Raw genomic sequence first — 14,533 nt, forward strand, 5'->3', positions numbered from 1 at the left:
TCAACTATATATATAATCCCTATCTATTATATAGAAAAATCTTGGGTCGAGATGTGATCATCTCGGATCTTTTATATAAAAACATCTTGGGTCGAGACATGATCATCTCGGAGAGACACTTTGACGTCACACGAGACTAGACATTACAACCTTAGGAAACAAGACCCATGAGATGGTGACTTTTGCATGTCTCGCCTACTTACAAGCAATTTAAAACAAGTTCACGGACATCTAACCTCGTAGTTGTTGAAATGCTTTTGGCAGACACACTTCATGTGCTCCCATCACTTAAAAATGTTATATGTTCTAGATGGCACATGAACGACTAAACAAAGAAGAAAGCAGCACATCAAAAAGAGACACAAAAGCATTGGAGAGAAAAGAAGGCAGAAAAGGATGCACAAGAGAACAATAATAATCTATGTGCAAATTCAGAAAATAAGGGGGGGTATAAGCGAGCGAAGCGAGGACAGCTGCTATACAGGCTTTGAAATGATCGACGCGCAGTGCAAGAAGCAAAACACGTAGCACGGCAGGAGGAGCAGTAAGCAAGCAGGTAATCCATCTGCATCTCCAAACTGTGCGTTCAGCCACCTCCTTCACAACATGAGCAGCAGAGACGCGAGAGTGTATGTGAGTGTGTTTGCTGGTTAATTTGTCTGTGTCTGTACTGTGATATAATCCAATAAAAAGAGATCTCCCTTTGTGTCTGCTGTTCCGGCTGTGTTATTGTTATTGTAATTGCTATTGTTATTCTTGTTTTAAATATTTTGTCATTCACATCACATAGTTTGCATGATCTCCTCATGTCTTTTGTGGGTTTTTCTCAAGGTACTCTGCCTTTCCTGCAGCATTCCAAACATATGCACATCAGCTTAGCTTGCAGCTCTAAACCAGAAAAAGAGAATTTGTTTGAAGATACAGTGGCATGCAAATGTTTTGACACACTTACTTAAAATATCTGTTACTGTGACTAGTTAAGTGAGCAAAAGGCATAATATTAAAGATTATACATTTCTTTTCAGCATTTTATGATTTTTGTTTGTATAATTGTACAGTGAAGAAATGAAAGGAGCTCCGTGCAAAAGTTTGGTCACCCCAAGATAACTTTTACTGTGGTCTTAGACCTTCATTTGCCTGTTAGGTCTGCAGCTTGTTCACAGTCATGCAAATTGCAAAAACTGTATAAATTCTCGAACTCCTCAAACCTTGTCCCAACAATCAGCAGCCATGGGCTCCTTTTAAGCAGCTGCCAAGCACTATAAAAATAATATAACTGATGCTCACAAAGCAGCAGAAGGCTACAACATACAATATAGCAAAGCGTTTTCAGGTAGTTGTTTCCTCAGTTAGTAATCTTATTAAGAAATGACAGTTAATAGGAATGGTGGAAGACATGTTGAAGTCTGGAAGACCAAGAAAACTTTCTAAAAGAACTGCTCGTTGGATTGGTTGAAAGGCAAATAAATCCCACATCTGACTGCCAAAGACCTTCAGGAAGATTTCACAGACTCTGGAGTGGTGGTGTACTATTATACCGTGCAGCAACACCTTAACAAATATGACCTTCATGGTAGGGTCAGCAGAAGAAAACCTTTCCTGCATCCTACACACAAAATTTAGCACCTGGGGCCTCATGTATAAACGGTGCGTATGCACAGAAACGTTGCGTAAGAACTTTTCCACGCTCAAATCGCGATATATAAAACCTACACTTGGCGTAAAGCCACGCACTTTTCCACGGTACCTCATACCTTGTCGTACGCAAGTTCTCCGCTCGGTTTTGCAGACTGGCGGCACCCAGCGTCAAAGCAGTGCTACTGTTCCTGTGTGGTTACACATTATTTTCCTGACGCGGCTTTATAAATACACCGAAACTAACCGCATATTGTTTATTAGTGTAATGCATCTGATTGTAATTAACTTGTAACAATATAATGGTAGAGGGAACAGCCATAGTATTCCAAATACCATAACTGCTTTAGCGTTGTTACTCTCACTTCTTCTTCTTCTTCTTCTTTCAGCTCCTCTTGTTAGGAGTTGCCACAGCGGATCATCTTTTTCAATATTTCTCTCACTGCACCACTCAGAGTATTTATATCACTGTATCTGAGTGTGAATCACAGCAGCAGCTGATCGGAAAGGGAATTATTGGTATACAGCTTCAAGGACACGCTGTCTCAGCCACTGCAAAATGTTTTAAAGACTTTCCTGTACGGACCTCGCGGTTCAGAAACAGAAATGATATCATTTATAAGGTGAAATTCAGCAAAATATGTTTATTGAATTATACAGATAAAACTTTAATTTCATTTAAATAATCTATATTCTTCACTGGTAGTGTCGTTAAGGATAGAATAATTAAACATGTACTACGAAGATATTTCAATGTTCTTTAAACGTTTTGAAGAATCGGCGCTAAGCTTACAGATGGCTTAACGTCTATTAAAGAGCTGATTGTATGGCGATCGGTTACTTGGGGAAAGAAAAGCACTGACTGCAGTGAAGGCTACGCCAATATATATTGAATATAAAACAGAAAGAGGAAATAACAACACAGCTAAAAACACAGCGACAAATTTTGGCAAAAGTTAAATGCTTGTGTCATGAGCACGAGGCGGCTATGCAGTGTCCGCAACGGACGTAGCCATCCACTGTGCATAAGCTACCTTACTGACGGGCGGGCGAAGGAGCCACCGATTCTTCCTCTGCCCAGTGCCACCACAAGTCTAGAGCCGCCCCTGATTGTACTGCTGCAATAAATTATTTCATCGAAGTGAAACACATGTTTAGTAACGTGCTTTAACTCCTATCATCATGAAAATGATATCACGTATACATCTCAGTATTTTAGTTATTCAGAGAGCTGTAATATCATGAATGTAATGGATTCTGTGTCCAGTTGGAGGAAGAGAGCCGGTTTAAAAAGCAAGTAGTGATTCACACACATAGGCACAAAGAAGATCAAATACAAAACAAAGCATTTAACGTGCTACTTTAATTACGATGTGATTTGAGAAACTAGTTAATTAAACGATTTTAAGATGAAGTTTATGATGTTCTACTTTAATGACAAAATAAACTACGTGATTAAAGTGGAAATGTGGAGATTGAAGTTGACATTTCGTGCTTTTTCCTCACTGTGTGCCTTTTTCTCTGTACCCTAATAAGCTTTCATATGACACTCAGACAGTGGGCTTACAACTCGGCTTTTCACGGCGACTTTGATATGTGACTTCTTTTTATTTCCGGCACTGTGCGATTTTGTGAATGTGAGCTTTCAAGTTTCTCCAACACGCTATGCCACTCGATCAACTTCCTTTTGTTGATTATACCACGGTTTATTTGAACAAATAGTATGTTTTTCATTTGCCTCCACTTGGTATTCGCTGAAATTCTTATATTTTCCCCCGTGCTTTTCCCATTGTCTTTTCACAGAAGGCTGCGCATAAGGGCGATTTATATTGATTTGCATATTCAAATAGGCGTAATTCTGGGAGGATTTGGGGCGTTACATAATGCGCGTGCACGAGCGTTAGTTTTCACACTGATCGGGATTTATGTAGCGGAAGAACGTGGAAGTTGGAGTACGCACAGAAAAATCCAGATGCAGGAATTTCGGCTTTTGTGCTTACGCCATGTTATAGTGCGAGTTCTACGCACAGCGTTATACATGAGGCCCCTGATGTTTTCATATGAACATCTAAACAAGCCTGATGCATTTTGCAAACAAGTTTTTTGGCCGTAATGCATGTTTGGAGAAAAAAGGGTGCTGAATTCCAGAAAAAGACCACCTCAGCAGCTATTAAACATGGAAGTGGATCAATCAGGTTTTAGGCTTGAGTTGCATCCAGTGACACAGGGAACATGTCATTGGTAGCGGGAAGAAAGAATTCAAATAAACACCAACAAGTTCTGGAATCACACCATCTGTAAAAAAACTTTTAAGTTAAAGAGAGGTTGGGTCCTACAACAAGATAATGACCTGAAACACATTTCAAAATCAATAATGGAATACCTCAAGAGGAGCAAGCGGTTGGTTTTGCTATGGCCCTCACAGTCCTCCTGACCTAAGCATCACTGAAAATCTGTGGACAGACCTCAAAAGATTAGCACTTGTCTGATGGCCCAAGAATCTTGCAGAATTTGAAGTCTTTGGGAGTGGGAGAAAATACCCTAAGTAAGAATTGAAAAACTCTTAGCTGGCTACAAAAAGTGTTCACAAGCTGTGATACTTGCCAAAGGGGTTCTTAGTAAGTACTGGTCATGTCAGGTGGCCAGCCTGTTGCTTCCGGTCGTTTTTATTTTTTTGCACCTGTGAATGAGGTTGGGAACATGCAGTAATAGCGCATTGTCACACCCACCACACGACAGGTCACCTGGACTTGGACCCAAATTCAGTGGGTGACACCTCGGCACCACACTTGAACAGTATGAGTTTTTTTTTGCAGTGGCTGGAGTGCCAATCCTGCCACCAACCCCCAAGTTTTCCCTGCAAGTTGGAGGACCTGCTTGCAGGGCCGGATGCAGATTAACGTCATACCCAGGATGAAGCAATTGCAGGTTAAGGTCTTTGCTCAAGGGCCTAACGGAGTTGTCACTTCAGGCATTTAGGGGGTTTAAACTGGCAACCTTCCAATTGCCTGCGCAGATCCCTAGCCTCAGAGCCACCACTGTGCACCTATGAATGATGTTAATAAAAATGTAAAGTCTTGTTTAAAATATTAAAGAAATGTGTCTTTAACTTTATGCCTGTTGGTGATCAGTTCATCTTCTGCTCACTTAACTATTCACAGTAGCAGATATTTTAATCAAGGGTGCCCAAACATTTGCATGCTACTGTACAACAGGAGTTTAAAAAAATAAAGTTAGTGGGTTACATTTTTCTTTTTCGCAATTATTGTTAGTGTGTGTGCGCGCTGCTTAATTTCGGTTAGTCGCAGGTCAGTCTAGGGTACATCAAAGGCTCTTAAGTAGATTGCAAATTGGGTGCAATTGTCAACAGAGCACTGGGAAACCATTTACAGAGCTGCAGGCAAACTGTGGCTACAAAAACTACAGATAAGTAGATGCAATTAACTGCTGAATCTAAAAAAGCAACCCCTCAACCATCTCTCTCCATTAAAAAAATCTTAAAATAACCAATTGAAGCAAAACTAAATCAAAAGGAAACTGATGAATATGGGTATCAAGCCTAGCACTTACAAAAGATTTAAAATGTGAAAGCTGTCTAGGGAAGAAGAGAACCTCACCGCAAAGGTGTGAGCAGTTGAGGAGTGGATCCAGAGTCTAGGATTACATGAAGAGTGTAGAGGAAATGGCTACATGGATAATCTTTAAATGAAAACCTTTATTCTAGTACTTCATCATTTGCATTGTTGTTAAAATACTTCAAGTTCATGACCAGCAAGAGCACATTTGATTGGTTGTTTGTCCTGTTGGTTCTAAATTTATCATTTCTGTGTTTTTCCAGAAAGAGTCAAAGAGCAATGCCAAGCTATACTGAAGGAGCAGATGAAGCCTCTAAACTGGAATAGTAAGCAAAAGGTAAGCAGCATCATTTACAAAAGCCACTTACCTCTTGACTTCCCAATCCCTCTCACAAATCATAGTTTATTTTGGGTAGACAAAAGTACCCGGTGTTGCCCTGGGTATATTTATTTAATGGGGTTAAGGTAAGAAAACACATTTCTTGAATCCTTTGTCACTTCGGGCTGTCCCATCCATCATCTGTACTGCCTCTTACCAATTTCTCTGTTTTCATTGGTTGCAAATTTGCTGTTTTCTTGTGTATGATTGGATTTCATAATTGCAGTAACACCTTGCTGGGTTAGAATTATGAACGTTGCTTCTTTGTATTTCATTTTTCACTGTGGTTTCATGAACAGATGTTAATCCCATATTAATGAAATGGATGGCCTTGTTGAATAGTTAATTCATTGATATGTCCTATAAGGTGAGTGAAACTCCCTTACATATGATGTATTGGTACAGCCGGGATTTTTAGTTGACCCTGTTCTACTATACCCAAAAATAATCGGAGTTGAAAAAAATTGTTTTAATAATCTTTACTTACTGAAACTTTAGTCTCCTTTAAAGTCCTCTCCATGTGAATGAATGCTCTTATCCCAACGGTTTTCCCACTGGTGGAAATATTTTTGGAAATGCTGAAGAGGAAATTTGTCCAATGCCAGCAGGGATTTTTCTTTTGACTTCCTCCACTGTACAAAAACGCTTTCCTTTGAGTTTTTTTTTTCCTGTGCGGGAACAAAAAGAACTTACTCAGAGCAAGATCAGGCGAATGGGGAAGGTGGCAAGAACTCTCAAGACACACAAGTCAGTTCAGAAATCTCTTCAATAGTTCGATGACAATCTTCGTAAATTGCAGTGTGAACTTTTTCAAGGTTTTTGTCATTTCTAATTGTGGAAGGTCGGCAAAATCTTGGTTGGTCTTCAAGTGACACTTTCCCTCGTTTGAAATGTGAAAAACACTCATAGACCTATTTTACTTAAAGCTTCCTCTTTAAAAGCAGTTTCAAGCATCATTACAGTTTCAGCAGCTGTTTTCCCTAAGAGAAAACCAAATTTAACGCAGCCTCGCTCAATTCTGCATGAAAACATGAAATTAAAATTTGTCTTGGCCATTAATACAAACACCATGGGGTAAGTAATATTTAAAATAAAATACCAAATGATGTTGATGGTCCTGATATTTTCATGTTAGCCAAGCTGGTTACATATTATGACCCACGCTGTTCCTATTAAACCCTACTTCTTGTGTGCTGGTGGCAATTGACTCACTGACTCCAGAATCCACATGTTTTAGAGATAATGACGTCTGAATATACAGACTGCTTGTAATCCGATCCCAAACTATGTGGTCAGTTGCTTTGAACTGCAGATAGCCAATTCTCTGCAACCACAGGAGATCTTATAAAAACAGCAGATGGCATACCCCAGGGGTATCAGCAGAGGCTGAAGTGTGAAGTACCTTGATCGATTGATACCAGGGGTATCAGCAGAGGCTAAAATGAGATTTGATTGATTCCCCCACAGTAAATTGCAACATCTCAGTGCTTCTTAAATCCTGTCCCATCTCAGAATATAGTCACCTCTTTAATGTAGACTGTTCTATGCCTGGCAATGGAAACCATTTAGCTATTTTTCATGATTATGACTGGGTCTTTCTGATGGGGTTGAATGACTTGTTCTCCATCAGAGATCTTCTATGCAAAAATTGTGATTGTAGATTCCGGAATTTATGAAAGGACACCTATGGCAATGAATTTATTTCAATGAACCAATACTTTCATCATAGATAACATCAACATCTGGGGCAACACCTGGGTTTCCATAGTTAGCTAGTAGTAAGGACTCGCCTAGCTTAATGCTGCGCAGTGTTTTCTATTGACTTGGCACTAACTGCGCTACACTTCTTATGAAACAGGGCGATGAAAATATGAAAAGCATCACATGTTACCACTCAAGCAGAATGAAACAATAACTTATCACCGGAACACAGTGCAATGATTTCTTGACAAGCAAAGATGGTCACACAACCATTCAATGATGGAAACCTAAATGGTAAATTAGTGTTTAACAGTGTAACACCTATAAATACATTTGCATACTCTGCTCATTTTTTTGGCAGAAATTATAATTAATTCTACCTTGTTAAATTGTGGGTAGTTTTGGGTGAAGTATTTCTTTAAGATGATCCATTATCTGATCCACAGAGTTTTAAGTTTTTCACTCCTACTGAGTCGGCAGTTGGTTTCAGGTTTCCATAGAACATTGTGTGAAGAAGTGCTTCCTGAGTTGAATCTTCAATCCACATCCATTTCATTTCTACTCCTCTCATCAGTTTTTGCAAATTAAAATCATTGTACAAACAGTTATTATTGTATTCTGTACACTTTACAGAGGTTTTGAAAAATTGCAATCAACTTGTGACTTCACTGATTCATGTCTTTATAGTGTAAATACATGGATGCTTGTTGGTGCTATTGCACACCTTTTTTCCCAAAAGACAGTACGCAGTACACAGGGTAAAATCACCCAGAAGTTGATTTTTAATACTTTTCTTCAATAAAGTGCCCCAAAGCACCTCCACCACCATGAACAATAAATCAATAACAATATCTCAATCCTCCCCTCCACCACCATGAACAATAAATCAATAACAATATCTCAATCCTCCCCTCCACCCAGCAGCTCTGTCACACTCCCTCCCAACTCTGGCTCTCCCACTGGGTGTCCCACAGTCCTTTTTATAGTCTTTGACCCGGAAGTGCTTCTGTCCTTCAGTCCATGTGCTTCCATAGCACGTTCGGGTCAGATGAAAACTCTTCTTTTTCTTCAGCCCGAAAGTACCTCAGTTCTTCCATCCCTGTGACTTGGAAGTACCTCTGGGCTATAATAGAAACAGAAGTCTCTGTGTTTCCCTGCAGTGTCCCCTGGTGACACCCACGGTACCCAGCAGGGCTGTGAAGCCAAACTCCATTTTCCATGAGTCCCTGTGGGAATCCGGGGTACCTCTAGGCTGCAGGGAGGACGCCATCTAGCGTTCTGGATGTGTCGACCGGGATGAACTGCTGGCCGTCCATCACAATAGCAAGTGCAGTTGTCACAGGTTGTCCAGTAAGAGCATTCAGAAAGAGGTGGTGTCCAAAATAATTATTAAATTGCAAATCCATGCTACTTGTATCTTCAAAAGGTGTTTACACCATAATTAGATAATGATTATATAAATGAGGTACTGTGTGTGTGGTTTCCTTTAACAAATCAGAGAAAAAAAGAAAATATTTATTTAAACTACTGTAATAAATGCAAATAATAACTAAGAACGTGACTGAATTACTGTATGATAATAATATAGAGAACAAACTGCAATGAACACTATTCTACTGTAACTGATACTATTGAATAAAAGACTATTTGTACTTAAAACATGACACAGTCACTAAATAAGCTGGAAAGCATTGACGCAGTAAAAAAAAATTTTATGAGACGCTGTTCATAAACTAATATTCAGGCATAAGCATTACTGTCTTTTGTATCATACTAAATTTGTTTGGAGATCAGAAACAATTAAGTGTTATAAATAAGAAGGGGTAAAATATTTTTCAAGGCACTGTATGTACAAAAAGTATCTGAATGGAGTGACAGCTGGAAAAACCCAAACAGTGCAGCTAAAGCCGTGGGGATTCATCAGGGAAATTTCAATGGGGCTCCTGAAGTGGTGTGACCCTCCTATAAATGCATATGGAGTAGCAGGATGTTACCTGCACACAGTGCACCAATAGCACCTTGTCACATTAACAGTTTTAAGAGTCCAGCTTTGTAGATAGCGGTGCTGTGTTCGTTATAGATAATTTTTTTTTTAATTCTTTCTCATTCTCACAATAAATAAACCTTGTATATGTACTTGGTTATCAAAATCGAAAAGTGTCTATTGTTCATCTAAAAAAACGATAACATGCTATCTTTAAGTGAACAAATCTAATAGATGGATTGGAATGGTTTCCTCAATAAGATGGTAATAATTGTGAAGCAAAAGATAAGCATTTATTGGAAAAGTTCAAAAAAGGACAAACATGAAGCTGGTGTGGTGCAGAGGTGTACAGTATTGTGAATTTCCCCTTGGGATTAATAAAGTATCTATCTATCTATCTATCTATCTATGTGTGCCTGCTGCACAGCAGCACTTTGGACCCAATTTGAATGTCGAGAGCATAAGTAAATAAAACCCAACACAACCTTTGTGAGAAATCCCATAATTTTAACACAACAAAAACTAGTACGGCTCCAGGGAGTCTACAGGTGTGTTTGTGAGTAGAAAAAAATGGCAGACGTGCAGACACATCATCACAATGGTTACAACCTAAGATGCACGGAGGAGAATATGAGTGAACCATTTCTTGAAGAACTGAGCATTTATTAGATATTTATGAACTGTTGTAGTTTTGTGTTATACTTAAAGAGCAATGACTATATGGCACAAGGTTAACCATTTTAGATGTTTCTGTAAATTGAGAAGATTGAGAAATAAATTAATTCTGCATCCAAACCAAGGAAGAAAATATAAACTCAGGGTCTACAACACTTGTGTGGAAGTGAAATTGGGGGTGTGGAGTGCATATTCAGTTGTGATGGAGGTTTGAGCAGCTGTTTAGAAATGTTAAAATAAACTGGCATAGGTCTTTGGTCTGACCATATATTTGTGCTTTATTGTGGAAAGGTTATGGAGATTCACTATCCTGATTTTGCTATGTAAATCCACACACACGTCCTCCACCCCAACTCTTGTTCTCTTTTTACTTAAACTCCCTGGCCTAGAAGGAGATGCTAGCTACAGCCACAATGCACTTGCATCTGGGACTAATGGATCTGTTTTGTGCCCAGAACTGGCTTCTACTTTACTTCACTTTCCTAGAGGATATCTTCAGTTTATTCATTTAGGAACAAATATTAAATGCAACCAATGGGAACAGGTTATATTGTTTTTTCCAGCCATGATAGATTGATAGATAGACAGACAGACAGACAGACAGACAGACAGACAGACAGACAGACAGACAGACAGACTTTGTCTGTGGGGGAAATTCGGTGAGTCTTTACATGAGTTTGAACATTAGAACAATCTAGACGAGAAGACGCCATTCAGCCCAACAAAGCTCGCCAGTCCTATCCACTTAATTCTTCTAAAAAACATTGCGTTTTGAAAGTTACAATTTTCCTATCTACCACACTACTTGGTAGCTTATTCCAAGTGTCTATAGTTCTCTGTATAAAGAAAAATGTCCTAATGTTTGTGTGAAATTTATCCTTAACAAGTTTCCAACTGTGTCCACTTGTTCTTGATGAACTCCTTTTAAAATAACAGTCTCAATCCACTGTACTAATTCCCTTCAAAATTTTAAACACTTCAATCATGTCCTGCTTTTGTTTAAACTGTAAAGGCTCAGCTATTTTAATCTTCCCTCATAATTCAACCCCTGTAGCCCTGGAATCAGCCTAGTCGCTCTTCTCTGGACCTTTTCTAGTGCTGCTTTGCCCTATTTGTAGCCTGGAGACCAAAAGAGCACACAGTACTCAAGATTAGGCCTCACCAGTGCATTATAAAGGTTGAGCATAACCTCCTTGGACTTGTACTCCACAGATCGTGCTATATAACCCAACATTCTGTTAGCCTTCTTAATGGCTTCTGAACACTGGTGGGAAGTTGATAACTTAGAGTTCACTATGACTCCTAAATCCTTTTCATAAGGTGTACTCTCAATTTTCCAACCACCCATTGTGTATTCAAAACTAACATTTTTACTTCTTATATGCAATACTGACATTAAATTTCATCTGCCACAAATCTGCCCAGGCTTGTATGCTGTCCAAGTTCCTCTGTAATGATTTAACGGATTGTAGGTTTTCTACCAGTCCACCTATCTTGCTATCATCTGCAAACTTAACCAGCTTGTTACTTATACTCCTATCTAAATCAAGTATATATATTAAAAATAGCAGCAGCCCTAGCACTGACCCCAATGAAACACTATTCTTAACATCAGCAAATTCTGATGAGGTTCCTCACACCATCACCCTCTGTTTCCTGTGTCTGAGCCAATTCCATCTAAAAACATCACCCTGAACTCCCACTTTTTAGTTTGATGCCCAACCTCTCATGTGGCACCTTATCACATGCTTTCTGAAGGTCAAGATAAATAATATCATAAGCTCCACTTTGATTATGTTTTTGTCGTTTCTGCACAGAATTCCTGCATGTTAGTAAAACACGACCTCCATCTTCTGAATCCATACTGACTGTTCAGAATAACTCCTGTCCTTGCCATGTGTTACTCAATCTTATCCTTAATAATTCCTTCTATTAATTTTCCTGTGATGCATGTTAAGCTTACTGGCCTATAGTTTTGTTGACCTTTGATGACCTTGATCCGGGCCCCTGTTGATTAATGACAGGAAGTCCCCACCCCCAACCACCGGTTGTTTGTTGACCTTTAGCCCTGCCATCTGTTTTCCCCAGGAAGCTGTCAAGGGCAATTTGATGGATGCCCCCCACCCTCCTTGAACCCCCACCACCCCGCCCCTGCTTGGCCACCTGCATTGCCCCATCTCACTAGGGCAAGTTCAGACATGCCCAAGGGCTGCCTAGGCCCCCTTGAACCCATCACCAACCCCCACCACTTCCCAGCCCCACCCCTCTTCCAAAGACAGGTTCAGGCATGCTGCAGCCGGTCCCTGGACAAGTTCAGGCATGTTCCTATCCATACCCAGACTGAATGGCCTGCCTAAGCCTCACTGCAGCACATGATGTCTGGTCCCCTTCTTCCGAGGACATACAACACACACACACACACACACACACACACACACACACGCCCGTCCGTGTCCTGCCAATATTGCTTTGGGTAAGAATCCTTATATCTATGTAACAATTATTTTTAAAATATCTATCTATCTAATCGATGCTATATCATTTGTATGCCACTTTTATTTTTCTACCTAAGCCCACTTACAGATCAAGCCTTTTCACAGAACAACAGCCATCTCACAGACAGGCTCTGAGTTTAAAAAAAGCCTTTCAACATCGCACACAGAAAGACAAGCAGTCTCTGCGCAGCCCCGCAGGCACACTGAAATACAAGCTGTCCGGCTCTCAGATCAGACAGCCCCCCGCGCGCTCGCGAAATGGTCAGGGCCGAAGCTCTACGCAGCCTCCGAAAAGATACGTAGCTGTAAACTGCAGCCTGTATGTCCCTGCAGCGCTGACGAGGATTGATTCAGACCCTACTGAAGCGTGCGCGATTGTCTTAACACAGCTGCCAAAACCCCACCTCCCCCTGCCCCGCTCAGCGCTGATTCAGTCCAGGAGCGTACATGCTTTTCATCAGCTGAACGTAAGCCCCCATCCCCATGCGCTTAGCACTCAGATACTTCTCCCGACGCATGTGTTAAAAGTTAAAGGCTTTCATGATAACGTGTAAAACACGTGATAACTAGTTCGCTATAAGTCCTTTAAAATCACACAGTTAAATAAGATGCAGCAGTTCCCTTTAAAGCACATTGGAGACGTCTAAATGCTAAATGAATTAATATATTTATAATTTGTATTAAAATCGATCTAAAACCAACCCTTTTTCTACCCCTGTTAATCCTCCCTCATGAAGAAAGGCGTTTAGTTTTTTCTAAAAGTTTGAATGCCTTAATCAGAGCGGATATCTCGGGCTGTGGTCTTTGGGGAATCGGTGGCACTTCCGCATCATAAACGGCCTGAGCCGCTGATGACCTTTAACCTCGAGCAAAACAGAATGCGTCTGTTTAATCAAATCTACCAGTTACAACGGAATCTATTAATCAAATTCGGATAACCCTTAACTTTGTGACCGGAACAAAATTTTTGCAAAGGTGAAAAGGTCTTGCGGAGATACGTACAGATGTTTAAACAAATCTATTAACCAAATTCCTGACTTTTTTAGCGTCCGCCGAAAGTGGTGCCTAGACACCGGACAAAGGCCATTATACGGATGTCCGATTAAAATGATTGGGGCACATTCCAAAACACCCAGCTTTTTGGGTCTATAAAAGTGTTCAGACTGGTCCATTACTCAGCAGGCCGTTAATACTGAAAGAGGACACCGAATCTCGTCGGAAACATCAAGGATCACGGTATGGCATATTTTTGATTATTATATGCGCCAAACAAGTATGTTTTTAGAAAACGGATGGATGAACCCTTATATTTTATTCTTACTATGAATAATTTCCAAGTTTATTCTCAAGTGCGTGCGTGCGCGCGCGCTCGTGTAGTACGCATGAGCGCGTATAATATAAGATGTAGCATTTATATCCATCTATCTGCGTGTACGACGATTAATGTACAAATTCATAGGACTGAAGCAAACAATATTAGCTTTTTCATACCGAAAAGGGCTTTACAATCAAGTAGTTTTGTCTCGGCGTCTGAAAATTCAAACAGAGCCTCTTCTCTGAGAATACTCAGGCATGGTTTAAAAGCGCAGGCCGGTTGTGTATCAGCGCTGGCGTAGTAAGAGGTCAGTATTCTGAACTACGTACAGAAGGGTCCCGTTTGTGAAATGCGTACTCTTCGAATCGGGCTTACTGTAGCAGGGGAATGTCTGCACCAGGGTCCGCATGTTTTAAAAGTCTGGGATATCGAAACATTTTAACTTTATAAACTCTCATTTGTTACAACCGGTTGGAGACAGCCTCCAATGATGAACGGGATCCAGGAGCATATATCGAAGCGAATGCTTAATAGACATAAGGCAACTGTGTTTTCATTCATTTCGCTAAATGAAAAGTAATTATTTTAATACGGAATAGTAGCCCCACAAAGGCCGGGTGATTTTAGACGTGCGAGTAATATAATTAAGTTATTTTTAAAAGTAATCCCACACTGCACAAGAGACAGATTCCACGTGTGTTTTAGGATTTGCTGCGGTCAGTGATGATTTTAATTTTTCCTTAGCTCATTTCTATAACATAGGAGCCTTTTGAC

The sequence above is a fragment of the Polypterus senegalus genome, chromosome 8, assembly GCF_016835505.1.
Source record: "Polypterus senegalus isolate Bchr_013 chromosome 8, ASM1683550v1, whole genome shotgun sequence".
Taxonomy (NCBI): Eukaryota; Metazoa; Chordata; class Cladistia; order Polypteriformes; family Polypteridae; genus Polypterus; species Polypterus senegalus.